General features: G+C 33.8%; 1 pseudogene; it reads right to left on the bottom strand.

Annotated features, from left to right (window-relative positions):
- The window catches only part of LOC133852477 (large ribosomal subunit protein uL14x/uL14z/uL14y-like), a 165,136-nt pseudogene that overhangs the window by 115,214 nt on the left and 36,996 nt on the right, over positions 1–12,926 (bottom strand).

Here is a 12,926-nt window from a genome sequence, read left to right on the forward strand (position 1 = left end):
ATAATGCATATTGGGCCATAAAATGGCTTAATTTTGATCTCCACGAGGTGGGCTCTCATAGAAAACTCCAACTTGATGAATTGGAGGAAATTCTGAACGATGCGTACGACTGTGCAAAGCTTTATAAGGAAAGAATGAAGAAGACTCATGATCAACACATTTTGAGAAAATCCTTTGAAATTGGTCAAAAATTTCTTCTTTACAATTCTCGTTTGCATCTATTCCCGGGAAATTTAAGTCTCAATGGACCGGACCATTCATAGTTCGTGCCATTTCTGCTCACAGGGTCATTGAGATGGGGATCCAAAGAACGACAATGTATTCAAAGTGAATGGCCTAAGGTTGAAACCGTTCTTGGAATTGAAGAAACCAGAAGTAGGGGAAATACTGTTGGACAATCCCGTTTACTAGGATTGATTTTGGAAAAAGTCTAACTGAAGATGTTAAACTTAGCACTTGGTGGGAGGCAACCCATCCAGTTGTTTGAGTTTATTTATATTCAATTCATTTTCTTTATTTGTTTTTATTTATTGACACTCCTTTCGTGCATTTCACGATGCCTATTTCCATTACATGGCTGGAGTAGTATTTTGTTTTTCAGGACAGATGTGCTTACATCCCAAGTTTGGGGGAGTTCGTTTTGCCCCATCTTTTCCTTCTCTCCTGGTATTGTATCTCTATCCACACATTGTGGACAATGTGTAATTCAAGTTTGGGGGTAAGGAATGTCCTTTTGTTTATATACTTTGTTTTGATAAAAAAAAAAATTAAAAAACTAAAAAAAAAAATTGAGAATGTGTGAAATTGTAATTGTGATTTGCATTCATTGGTAAGTTTAAACTTATGAACACATGATCATTTGACTAGGAAAGCTGAATTGGTTACTTGTTTATGAATAGTGATGATATCACATGTTTCACCTTGCACTGAGCACAAAGCACACTAGCATATAGTTGTGAGGCATGAAATGTGAAACCTAATATGCTAGTGTTTGATGTCTTAGATTTGAATTGGTTGATGTATTTGAGTGAATACCTTGGCATCTGTGTATTGTTTATCTTATCTAAAAAAAAAAGTAGTGAGTATTCGCGTCAAAAGACAAGAAGTTTGGGATGGTTAATGTAGTGTTAAGGGCTAGTTTAGCTTCGTAGCCTTTTTGACTTGAGTTAATAAGCCTTTAAGGTGTCTTTACACCTAATGCCCTAAAGCCATTTGGTTTGGGAGTCATTGGTCTAAAGCTCGTTACATGGGTCAATTAGAAAGCTTAAGGAAGCTAAACATTGCACAGTCTGTACATAGTCAATAAATAACAAAGAGTCCTTAGTGTATAGTTGTTTATTGCCTTGGTTGTTCTATCCAATGCGGATTCCAATGGAATTTGAGCATTGTATCATGTATTTAAGAATTACATTGAAGCCTCATAGTTATGTGTTAAGTTCACTTTACACCAAGGGAATGTGTGGTATTTCAACTGTTCATCTATGAGTATATTGATTATGGCTTTCTCTAGAATTTTGAAGATGGAGTTTGTGATTTTAAACTTGCTCATGAATAAGAACCATGGTTTCTATGACATTGCATTCTCTGTAAAAAAATATTTTTTGACAAAGTGTTTGTGGGATGCCTAGGGGTTTAAAAGGTTTGTTACTTAAGCTAAATGCAATCGTCTTTCCCACGAAAAAGGAAGTAGTGTAGGTATTGCATTTTGTTTTATTTTGTTTTTCAGTTTTGTATTGCTAAGGGACTAGCAATATGTAAGTTTGAGGGTGTGATAGGTCTTGAATGTTTCACATTTAAGCCCCTTAACTTGCTTTTGTTAAACCCTTAACCTCATTGTAATCTAACATTTTGCATGGTTTTAGTGTTTTCAATATTTTCAGATGGTTAAAGGAAAAAGACTAAAAAGCCCTCATAATTGAGCTTAAAATGGATGAAGGATTTTGGCTAAATCAAAGTCGATCAATCGACCAATTCAGTCGTTTAAGCAACTTGTCGATCGATTGACCCCGAGGTTGATCGAACGACCCAACAGTGCCGAAATGCAGACTTGCTATTGCAGTTTTGAAAAATAGAAAAGAATAAATAGAAAAGCATGCGATTCTTCTCTTCTTGGGCGGCACAATTTCAACATGGGAGATACTTTTCCTTCCCTTGAAGGAAAGCTTCATTATATATATATATATGGAGGATCCCACGTCCATTTTGATCTATCTCAGTTTAGGTAGTTTTGTTAGTTATTTTTTTTACTTTTTTTTTTTTTTAGTTTTTCTTTACAGATTCGTGGAAGCAGCTTGTGGATGGATTGTGTTTCAACATCAATGGATTCAAAGACCTCCATGAGTGGCTAAGCTCTCCACAGGGTTTTGATGAACCCTATCCAAGTATTAATGGCTTAATTGTGTTTTTCTTTGGATTTTTCTATCTAGGCTTGATGATTGTGTAACTTTGAGGATTAAAAGCTTTGTAATTGATTTTAATGTTTAAATGCAATCTTGATGAATATCTTATCTTGTCTTAGAAAGCTTTTTATCTTAATTGTACTCAAATTATATTTATTGTTCAAAAGATGATAAGTATAATGGTTATGCAATGGTATTCTTTGAACGTGCAACAAGAGGTTTTGATAGTTCATGCCTAGGGAAGACAAGTTATGCTACAGCTTAGACTAGTGTAATTTAGGTAGATGGTTTGTGCTAACTGAAGATGAGTTACACTTAATCCTTGGTTGTTCATAACTAAGTTGAAAGATTTGATAATCCCTGCTTAGGGTAGACAGATCGTGCTGCACCCTAGCTTAGGTAGACGATTCGTTCTAATTGAAGATGGGATAAACTTATTTTTTTTAATGATGGCACTTTCTTGAAAAATTTGTTGTGTGATTGACAAACACACACAAGTAATATCATGCCTATAATGAATTTCCCTTGTTAATTATAATGGCCATCGTTACGAGGATAGTGTTGAAATCAATTCCCTAATTTCTACTTCATTAAGTTCTATTTTAATTTATTTTCCAGCATTTAATTTAGTGTTTAGTTTACAAAACAAAAATCACAAAAATATCAATTTCTAAGGGATAAATTAGAATTGATTTTTTTTAAAGCGCTTGATAGATACAACCAACTCAATCCTTGAGAATCGACACCCTCAATATAGACACTATCCTATAGTGATTTGTGCTATTGCGAGTTGTATTTATCATTGACATTACAAAACGACCACATCAATAAGCTTGTTCAAATGCTAAGTGATCAAAAATGTTCATCTGGCAAATCTAGATTAGGTTTTGATAAGTTTGCTGCTTCCTCTTCACAAGTTGCTCCTACTTCTAGAACTATGATTGTGAAGCCTAAAATATCTAAGTCTCATGTTACTTGTTTGGATAAAGGAAAAACTATCAGCCTTAATGATCATGTGAAAGGTGAATCTAAAATACCTATCAAGAAGCATTCTAAACATAAATTTATTCCTACTTGCTATCACTGTGGTATCATTGGTCATACTCGACCATATTTTCTTCATATTCGCTATCAAATACCTTGGACTAAGAAGAATGATCTTAAGAAAGGAAAAGCTGGTGTAGAGCCTTCCATGCCAAAATATGCCCCCTGCAAAGGAGACAACATTGTCAAAGGTCTGTCCCTACTTGCCATCATTGTTGCAAAATTGGTTATACCCAATCTAGGTGCTTCAAGCTGAAACCCCGTGAGCATAAGTATGATAGTTCCTATTCTAAGAAAAGCTATGAGGGGCTGTGCAACATGATGATGGTTGTTTCGACTAGGTTAGATAAGTTGGACAAGAGTCACAACACTATACCTAGTGTTAAGAAGGATTGGGTTAGGAAGGTTGATACCATTCACTCTTCAAGGGAGAGTGAAAGTGGACTCATCTAAAGTCAGGTGGTTAATTGGCATGTCTCAGATCATTATTCTTACTTTTCTATTTCCTGGAGCATGTAGAGTTCCATGAATTGCTTTTTGTTGTTATTTTCTTATGTTTTGGTTTGTATCTACTTTGCATTATTATTATTTTTTTTTGTGTTATTTATTTATTATTATTATTATTTTTTTTTTTAAAAAAAGAGTAAATTTCTTTGATAGGGAGAGTAATTACAGTATTGACTCTAAGTCTGGGAGTAATTTTTTTTTTTTCCAAATCTCTTTGCGTTTAATGGTTTGTTCATGTGTAAGGGAACAACTAGCTGGCCTCGTATTGCTTTCAGAGTTATTCTAATGCTGACCGAGCTGGTAGTGCAGATGAGAGAAAATGCACGCCAGGCACCTGCTTTTATGTTTTGGTTAAGTTTCAAGTGGTATCAAACCTCTCAGTGGAGGCAGGTTTGAATTTCTTAGAAAAACCGTTGATGTTTGTGACATGTCCTAAACATGTCTTCTCACATGCTAGGAATAGACTCTCTTGTGTTCTTTAGTCCCATTCTCTAAGTATATCTTCTGTTTCTTTTTCTGCTGTTTGCTATCCTTATTTTTTTTTTTTTTTGTGAAATTTATTTTATTAAATAATTAAAAAAAATTGGGGATGTAGAATATTATTTTTCTTTGTCAGTTTATCAAATATCTCATATCTCATATGTTCTTTTAAGATAATCTTTTAGTGTGTTAGTCAAATTGACCAACTCGTTAGTTGTACCTAAAACCTAAAAATTATAGCATTCTCTCTAGGTTACAGCACTAAGAATGAAAGCAATTGATTCTCAGAAAAATATGGATATAAAAAGTCCGCTGCTGAATATGCTCTTAGAAGTTTCTTACACTTGTCCCTAAAGAAATAGTCAGTGATCAAATCATTGCGGAAATATACGGTCAATAACGATTTAAGTAAAAGATAAGTGTTGTATCTTAGGGGGAGTGTATTGGATGAGGGTGACTAGGCTCTAAAAAGATAAGGTTTGACACTTTTGACTTGTCATACTTCATATTTTCTCTTGTCAGGCAGTTCAGTTGTTACTAGCTTATTGGTGTTCCCTTTGCTTTTTGGTTGGCTTTCACACACTACAAGCATGGCATGAGTTGAGTGATTTTTTTTTTTTTTGGTTTCATTTTGCTGCAAAGCAACTTTGCTCATGTTTACTTACTTCTCATATATATTTTTGGATATTTTTCCTTGTTATTTGATTGTTTTCTAAGTTTTAAATACATGCGTGTTTTGGTTCTCTCATTGAAAAAATACTCAGTATTGCCTTAAAATTTGTTCTTGAGTGTGGAATGTCCGGACAGCCCTGCCTTGTGTCCGGACACGCGTGCCAAGAGTTACTCTCCGGAACTCCTGTTTGGACATGGTTTCCTTGTGTTCGGACAGACATCGAGTTTTTTTGTTTAAAAACCGCCTCTTCTTTTCTTTTCCTTCACCGTTTGTTTTTGGCCTAAATTGTTTTTGTTACTGCTTGCCTTTTCATTTTGTGATCTTGCTCAAATCTCTACAGCCTCATCCCCTCATCATCAAGGTATGTGCATCATTCCTCCTTTTTTTGTTTTTTTTAGATTGATTTGTGGATTTGAGGTTTTGATTTTCTAGGGCTAAGTTTTGCTTTGTTGGATTTTCTAAACCGGTTTTGTTTTTGCTAGTTGATTAAGCTTTATCTCTATGCTTGTGTGCTGCAGTTGGTTTTCTGGCTTTTCTAGTGTAATTTTTGGGATTATTTGGATTATCACATAACCTTGTTCTTTTCAAAAATGTTTGTGCACACCAAGTGTTTGATGAAATGCACAAGTAAAGTTTCATTCTCTATTTGGCGTTATTATTGGTTTCTTTATGCTCCATTACTTATTTATGTGATTCACACTTAGTTTCATAATGGTATTGCCTATTTTTGGTATACTCTCTTTGTATGTATTTCAGGCCATGTCTAGCCGTAAGCAATCTAAGGCTGGAGTTGAAGCTGCATTGGAACGCATTCGTCATCGTACAATTGTGATTGAGCGTGGAGTTTTAAGGTCTAACATAAGGGTTCCCCCATTCCAGTTTATGTATCAGGCGTTTCAAGAGAATGGGTGGCTGAGCATTTTTTATGTGGTTAACATCTATCCAAGGCTTGTTCATGAGTTCTACATGAACTTAAAACCATATGCTCGCTATGATTCTCCATATGTGGACACCAGAGTGTGCGGCACCAAGTTGCGCATCACTCCCAAGGTCATCAGTGAAGTCACATGCATTCCACTTACTCCTGGTCTCAACACACCTTTTCCAGATACGATTACTCCATCTTCAAAGGCTAAGCTTCTACAGTGTTTGAATCCCAATGGAGAGTATGAATGGGAAGAACATAGGACCAAGATTCCTATTAGTTATCTGCGCACTCCAGAACGTCTTTTGGCCAGTATTGTTGTAGTGCCCCACTTTTTACAGAAAGCGTAAGTGAAAATTTCGATTTTGACGTGACATTACAACGTCATCAGAGTTAAATAATTGGTAGCGGAATATATTTTTTTTCTTAACAATTAAGGAACATAACACAACAGAGTTGACTGAATTACTTCATTATATAAAAAAAATACAAACAATGTGTTCTGAGATAATAAATACACTCAAAGCAATAACATATGTGCCACATGCGGCACTTAATAATACTTAACCATTTTTTTATCCTAACACAAACCAATACATAAAATATTACATAACGAAGGCCTCAACGTTAAACATAAATACTAGTAGTTCCTTTCTTCCTTCCATCCTGCATAAACTTGCATGTGATTGTGGTTATCACCACAATCCCATACTGTGGTCAAGTGAGTCAACAGCTTCCAATAACATAATGAAATACTAAATCATTTAAAACTATACCACACAACATAATGGTAGTTATATATATGCACAATCTCATCTACTCATTCTTGCCTCAGGACTTAAACCCTCAGTCTTTGCCTTAGGACTTTAACCTGCAGTCTTATTCTTACTTATTACCTCAGGACTTAAACCTTGTTCTTATTAATATTGGTGATTCACTGAATAGTGCCTGGGGACTCTAACTACCTTTGGACTTATTAAAACCTATGGTCTGAATCAGTGCTACCTCGGGACTACAACCTTTGGTCTTTGCCTCAGGATGTTAACCCTCAGACTAAATGATTGATTGATGCATTGGGACGTTAACCCGCAGTCTTCGCTGTAAGACGTTAACCCTTGGTCTTTCTTATTAACTGTTTCATAATCCTCAATAGTATGCAATGACAATTTATCAGCATGTTAATTTTTCATGATAATAAACTACACAATATTCCAAACAACACATGTTCCACACAACTCGTATACAATTAAATAAAACAGAAATCACAACATCATCAAAGACCACGACGTATCTTCCCCAGTGTGAGAAATACTCACTACAGTGATATATGCAATGTTCCAAATAACACATGTAAAATGCCAAACAACTCGTATATAATTAAATAAAACAGAAATCAAAATTTCATCAAAGACCACCACGTATCATCCCCTGTGAGTAAGAAATACTCACAATTATTTTCTTCCTTGGAAAATGTTCACAGATAATTGTTCACTGCAATATATATATATATATTTAATACAAATAATAGTGAATTAGCATAATTCACTAAAAATACCTTTTAACTCTATTCTCATTTCTAACCTTTAAACCTTATTATAATTTCTAACATTATTTAGACATGGTAACGGCATATAAATTAATTTAATTATAATGTTACATATTTCATATGGGCATTATAACAACATTTATAAATAATGATCAAAATACCATTTTGCATTTTAAAATACTTATTTACATGAGGATCATTTTACCAACACTTTTAATCAATAATATAACGGCTATATATATATATATATATATATATATATATATATATATATATATATATATATATATATATATATATATATATATATATATATATATATATATAATAGTTATGTATATTAATCCAATCACATAAATATCAAAATAATATAATATCATTTTCTAGACATAAAGCTAATATAACTAATTGTCATAGTTATAAAATAATTCTAATTTTATTCTTTTATAAATTTGAGCAGAATAGCGGCATTAGTATTAATAATACCTAAAATACTTTTAAACTATTACGGCAGCACAGCGGCTCTTTTATAAAATATCTCATTTTTACTCGGGCATCATAAAAACATATTTATTAATTAAATAATTCGCTTTGAAATACCATGTTTTAAAAACATCACTTAAAACGTTAATAATTTAATTAACTTATAAAATTACAAAACCAACAATTTAAGGCTTTAGAGGCTTTCCCCAAAATATCCTTAGGATATTTTGTAAAACATACACGCACTCTTAGAGGAACCAACCGTGAGAGAGTGAGAAATGAGATTTCTCTTCCTTTTTACTGATGCGCCCAAGAGACAGAGAGTGAGGATTCTTTTCATTTATTTTTCTTTCTTGTTTCTGCACCACTGACTGAGGCTAAGAGAAGCACCGCGAGTCAGAGACAAAGAGATAAATTTGTGAGAAGAAGAAGGTAACTTCTTCTAATCTTTTCCTTTGATTTAACCGAAACAGAGAAGGGAGAGTTGAGAGGCCCCTTTATGTTTTTCTTTTTTTGCAACTCAAAAGACCAAACCAACAAAAGAGAAGAAGGGAAGACTTACCCACAAAGAACTGATGACCCGAGAGAGAAAAGAAGAGGTTCTTCTTCTTCTTCTTGCTGTGAACCGAAACTAAGAGAAAGGAGAAAGGAGAAAGAAGAGTTTTCTTCTTCCTCTTCTTTGCTATTGATCGTGAGGTTTAAGAGAAGGAAGAAGTTGCTGGTTTTACTATGATGCAACTCCAATCAGAGAAGAGAGCTTCAGCTCTTCCTATGATTCAACTAAACAGAGAGAAGAGAAGAGAGAATTATTAGAGAGTAACCGAGAGAGTTTCGAGAGAATTTGAGAGAGAGGTGTGTGAGAATTGAACTGAGAGATGGGTGTTCTTTTATAAGTTTTTGGACAGCCCAAATCACCCAAAAGTGATCGTATCCAACGCTGGAGTGATTTAAGATCGAATCTTTTGATAAAATATCAAAATACAGGTGTTCGACGATGCTGCTGCCATCTGCTAAAGAAGGTCGCTCGATCGACCATCTTGGTTGCTCGATCGACACATTGTTCATTTGAATTTTCTTTTATTTAAATCTCTAATAATTTAGATCTTATTATTTTATCTCTAATAAATATTTAACCTTATAAATATATATATTAAATTGATAAATATTTATATTAGAATTCATGAATATTTATCTAATAAATATTCATATTTATTTTATCTTGATTTCTAGGTCTTAAATTCTATTTTAAGATATTATATTTTATATCCTAAAATATGGGGCGTTATAATTGTCATGCAGAATATCTGACCCATCTCTCAAAACAGTGACGTTACACTTGATCGAGCTTAGCTGATTTTTACTATTATCAATCGGGTTTCATTTTGTATGTGCAAGTACATGGTGATGACCATGATAAAGATCCAAGCAGATTACAATATTGCTTTGCCGTTTGGAGGACTAATCACTAAGATTCTCAAGCAAAAGTTGCCTTCTATTCCTCCATCTAAACCGGTTGAAATGCCTAAAAGTTGTTTTACGAAGGCCACTGTGTTGAAGTCAAATGCTCAGCTTCGACGGTTTCAAGTCCTGATGAACCTGGTTCTTTTGCTCCTTCAGCGTCTTCTTCTTCTAGGCCATCTAATACTGAGCTGATGAGTTAGATGACTCACATGACTGACTTGCTTCAATCTATGGATTAGCGTATACTACTCATTGAGACAGGTGTTGCGCAAATCAAGCTCAATGTTTGGACCACTCTCTGCAACATTTTTCCAGAATATCGTCTGGATGAAGTGCCCTGATAGCTTTTAATTGTTCGTGACTGTTTTCTTTATTATTTTCTGGCCTATGTTCTTATGACTGGGATTTGTGGACTATTATTTCCTCTTTGTCCTTTTGTGACAAAAATGGGGAGTATTTTTAATTTTTGTTGTAACCGTTTTGTCCCTAAATGGCCAAAGGGGGAGTTTGTTACTTTTTGATATTGGCAACATTCAAGTGACAAAAGGTTATTGATTTGTTGAAGAAATTGGTATTCAGATTATTCAAATTGCAAGATATTTCTTCATTGTGCCGATATCTAGAAGCAGTGTCCGGACACTATCCACAGATAGCTCATGTTCTTCAAGATGTCCGGACAGCCAGCGGACATAACTCACAGAGAGTCTCCCGCTCTTCAAATTGTCCAGACAGTCAGCAGACACAACTTCCAGAGAAGTGTTTTTCATGCATATGTCCGGACAGTAGGGTTACCTGTCAGGACACGCTTCACAGAAAGTTATATTTCTGTTTAGTGTCTGGACACGTGATTAGCCTTTCTGGACACTGCCACCTAGAAAATCGTTCCTGACTTGTTTAAGGGTTTCCAGAGCCTATTTAAAGAGGTTTCTAGTTAGTCTTTGTTAAGGATTCTAGTATAGAATTCATTGTGCTAAGAGAGGGTTTTAGACCTAAATAGAATTATCATGTATCTCTCTTAGAGTGTTTATTTTTATTTGTTCAACCATCAACCATTGAAGCCAACTGGACTTCCAGTTAAGGAAGACCAAGAAAAAGAACTCTCCAGAGGTTTTAGAAGAGAAGTAGACAAGTGGGTCGCTTGTTATAATTCAAGAGAGTTAACACTGCAAAGGTTTTGTGAGTACTAACTTCTTGTAATTCATTGTTTCTTCGTTATAGTTGATTTTCTGGGTTTAGCTGCCCTGTAATGGTTTTTCTCTTTGAGTTCAAAGAGTTTCCACTTCGTAACCAAATATCTATGTCAATTGCTTTACTGCTTCACATATTTGGTGAATTGTTTGGTTGTGGTTGGTTTGGAGTCTATTATTATTTTCATTTTTTTTACGTACGTATACTAGTAGCTTGCGTGGTATACCAACCTATATGAATAGATCCATTCATTAATTTGATGAGAGGATGCAAGGTTACACTATGCCCATTATTTGTGAGTGAGAGATGTTGAACATTGAGTTCTAATGGACCCAACCTCAATAAGCACCCATAGTGTGCCCATTTAGTTTATTCGATGAAATTATATTATTTTTAATATGAAAATTATGGGATGGAGAAAATATGAAATTAAATATAATATTACATATAAATATTGATTCATATATAACAACATAGGATTTAATAATAATAACAAGTATTTATATATTATCTTATATGAACATTATAGTATTTTTAAGGTCTCAATACACTAGTAGACAACTCTAAAATCTTCAAAAAGAAAATAAGATCAACAAATCCCATGTAAAATTCAACTCCCAAATGGCATAGTTTTGAGTCCAAAATAGACCAACTTAAAAACTAAAAAACACAACGGTATTAGATCAGGTACTCCATATGAATCTGTAACCACAACGTGCTTTATGTGTGAAATGCAGCTTAATAAATAAAGTGAGTAGTTAAGAACATGGAAAAACATGCATCATGTTAAGTAGAATAGTCAATTTGATAAAAATCATGCTTAATGCACAAATGGCAATAAAAGGAAAAAAAAAAAAACATAAAAGCTCGTTACCACTAGGCTTGGCTACGAGTTGGATGAAAAAACATAAAAATATATGAAAAATTATTCTTAATGCACAAAAACATAAAGTAGAATAGCCAAAGCCATCAAGTATAATAATCATCACACCCATCCATTTAAACCGTTAGATCTATAATTTCATGATTTTTCATTCCTAATCCATTTTTCTGGTTAATAGAAAAAAAGAGTGACAATCAATGGTTTTGGTAATGATAAAATTTTGTTTGACATAACTTTAGGTATTGAAGCTAATTATTAAGGGCAATTATCCTTTTTTCCCACGAACTACCATGCCTTTTTATCATGGCTCAATGAACTTACACTTTTGACTTTCCACAACATTGAACTATCATTTACTTATCAAAATCCCTTTCGTTAATCAACCTAGTTAAAAAACTTGAAATAATGAAAATACCCTAAATTGAAAAACAAAATTTACATAATATACTTAAAATTAACAAAGTAAAAACTATCAAATTAGAAAAATAAAAATAAAAAATAAACTAATGGGTGGCTGAACCACCCCATGAGGGGTGGATTGACCACCCCATGAGGGGTGGATTGGCCACCCCTAAGTGGTTTGGCATGGCCGAAACACTTGGGGATGGCTCGACCACCCCCTATGGGCTTGAAGGGTAACCTATCCATCCTCAAGAAATTTTTTGAGGTGGTCCACCCACTCCTTCTTCATATGTGTGGCTGATCCACCATTCATGGGGATGGTTCAACCACATTTTTTTTTTTCCAAAAAAAGCTATTAAGTTTATGTTTTGTTTTTATTTAATTCTTACATTTTAATTTTGTATTTTGTTTTTCTAAGTTTTTAATGTTTATATTTTTTTTATTTGAGGGTATTTATGTTCTTTAACAAGATTTAACATCTAAAAATGAAGTATTTTGTCAAAAATATAATTATTCCTAATTATTAAGTGGCCTATAAGGTAGAAATATGTATAAATGTCAACTTTTAGTACTGGTAACGATTCAAGTAGAAGAAACAATGTTCAAGATAACTTCCATCTTTGCCATAGATATGAAAATTAATAAGTATTCTAATAAACTAGCCGTAACATAGCTTCCATCTTTCTGTTGTATACAGTCAATTTGGAGACCAAAAAAATGACTAGAGAGAGAGAGAGAGTATAGTGAGTAGTTAAGAATTTTTTACCAGACCTTATGCTATGGATTCTGCTTAAATGACAAGTTTTTCATAACATTTTCTGACACAGGACCCAATATTGCTTTGAATTGATATGCATCTACATATGCATATGAAATACTTGTCACTCATCTCCTCTTTGTGATGATGTTTCACCCAGCACTTTGCATGAACTGCA

Source organism: Alnus glutinosa, chromosome 12 (genome assembly GCF_958979055.1).
Source record: "Alnus glutinosa chromosome 12, dhAlnGlut1.1, whole genome shotgun sequence".
NCBI classification, from domain to species: domain Eukaryota; kingdom Viridiplantae; phylum Streptophyta; class Magnoliopsida; order Fagales; family Betulaceae; genus Alnus; species Alnus glutinosa.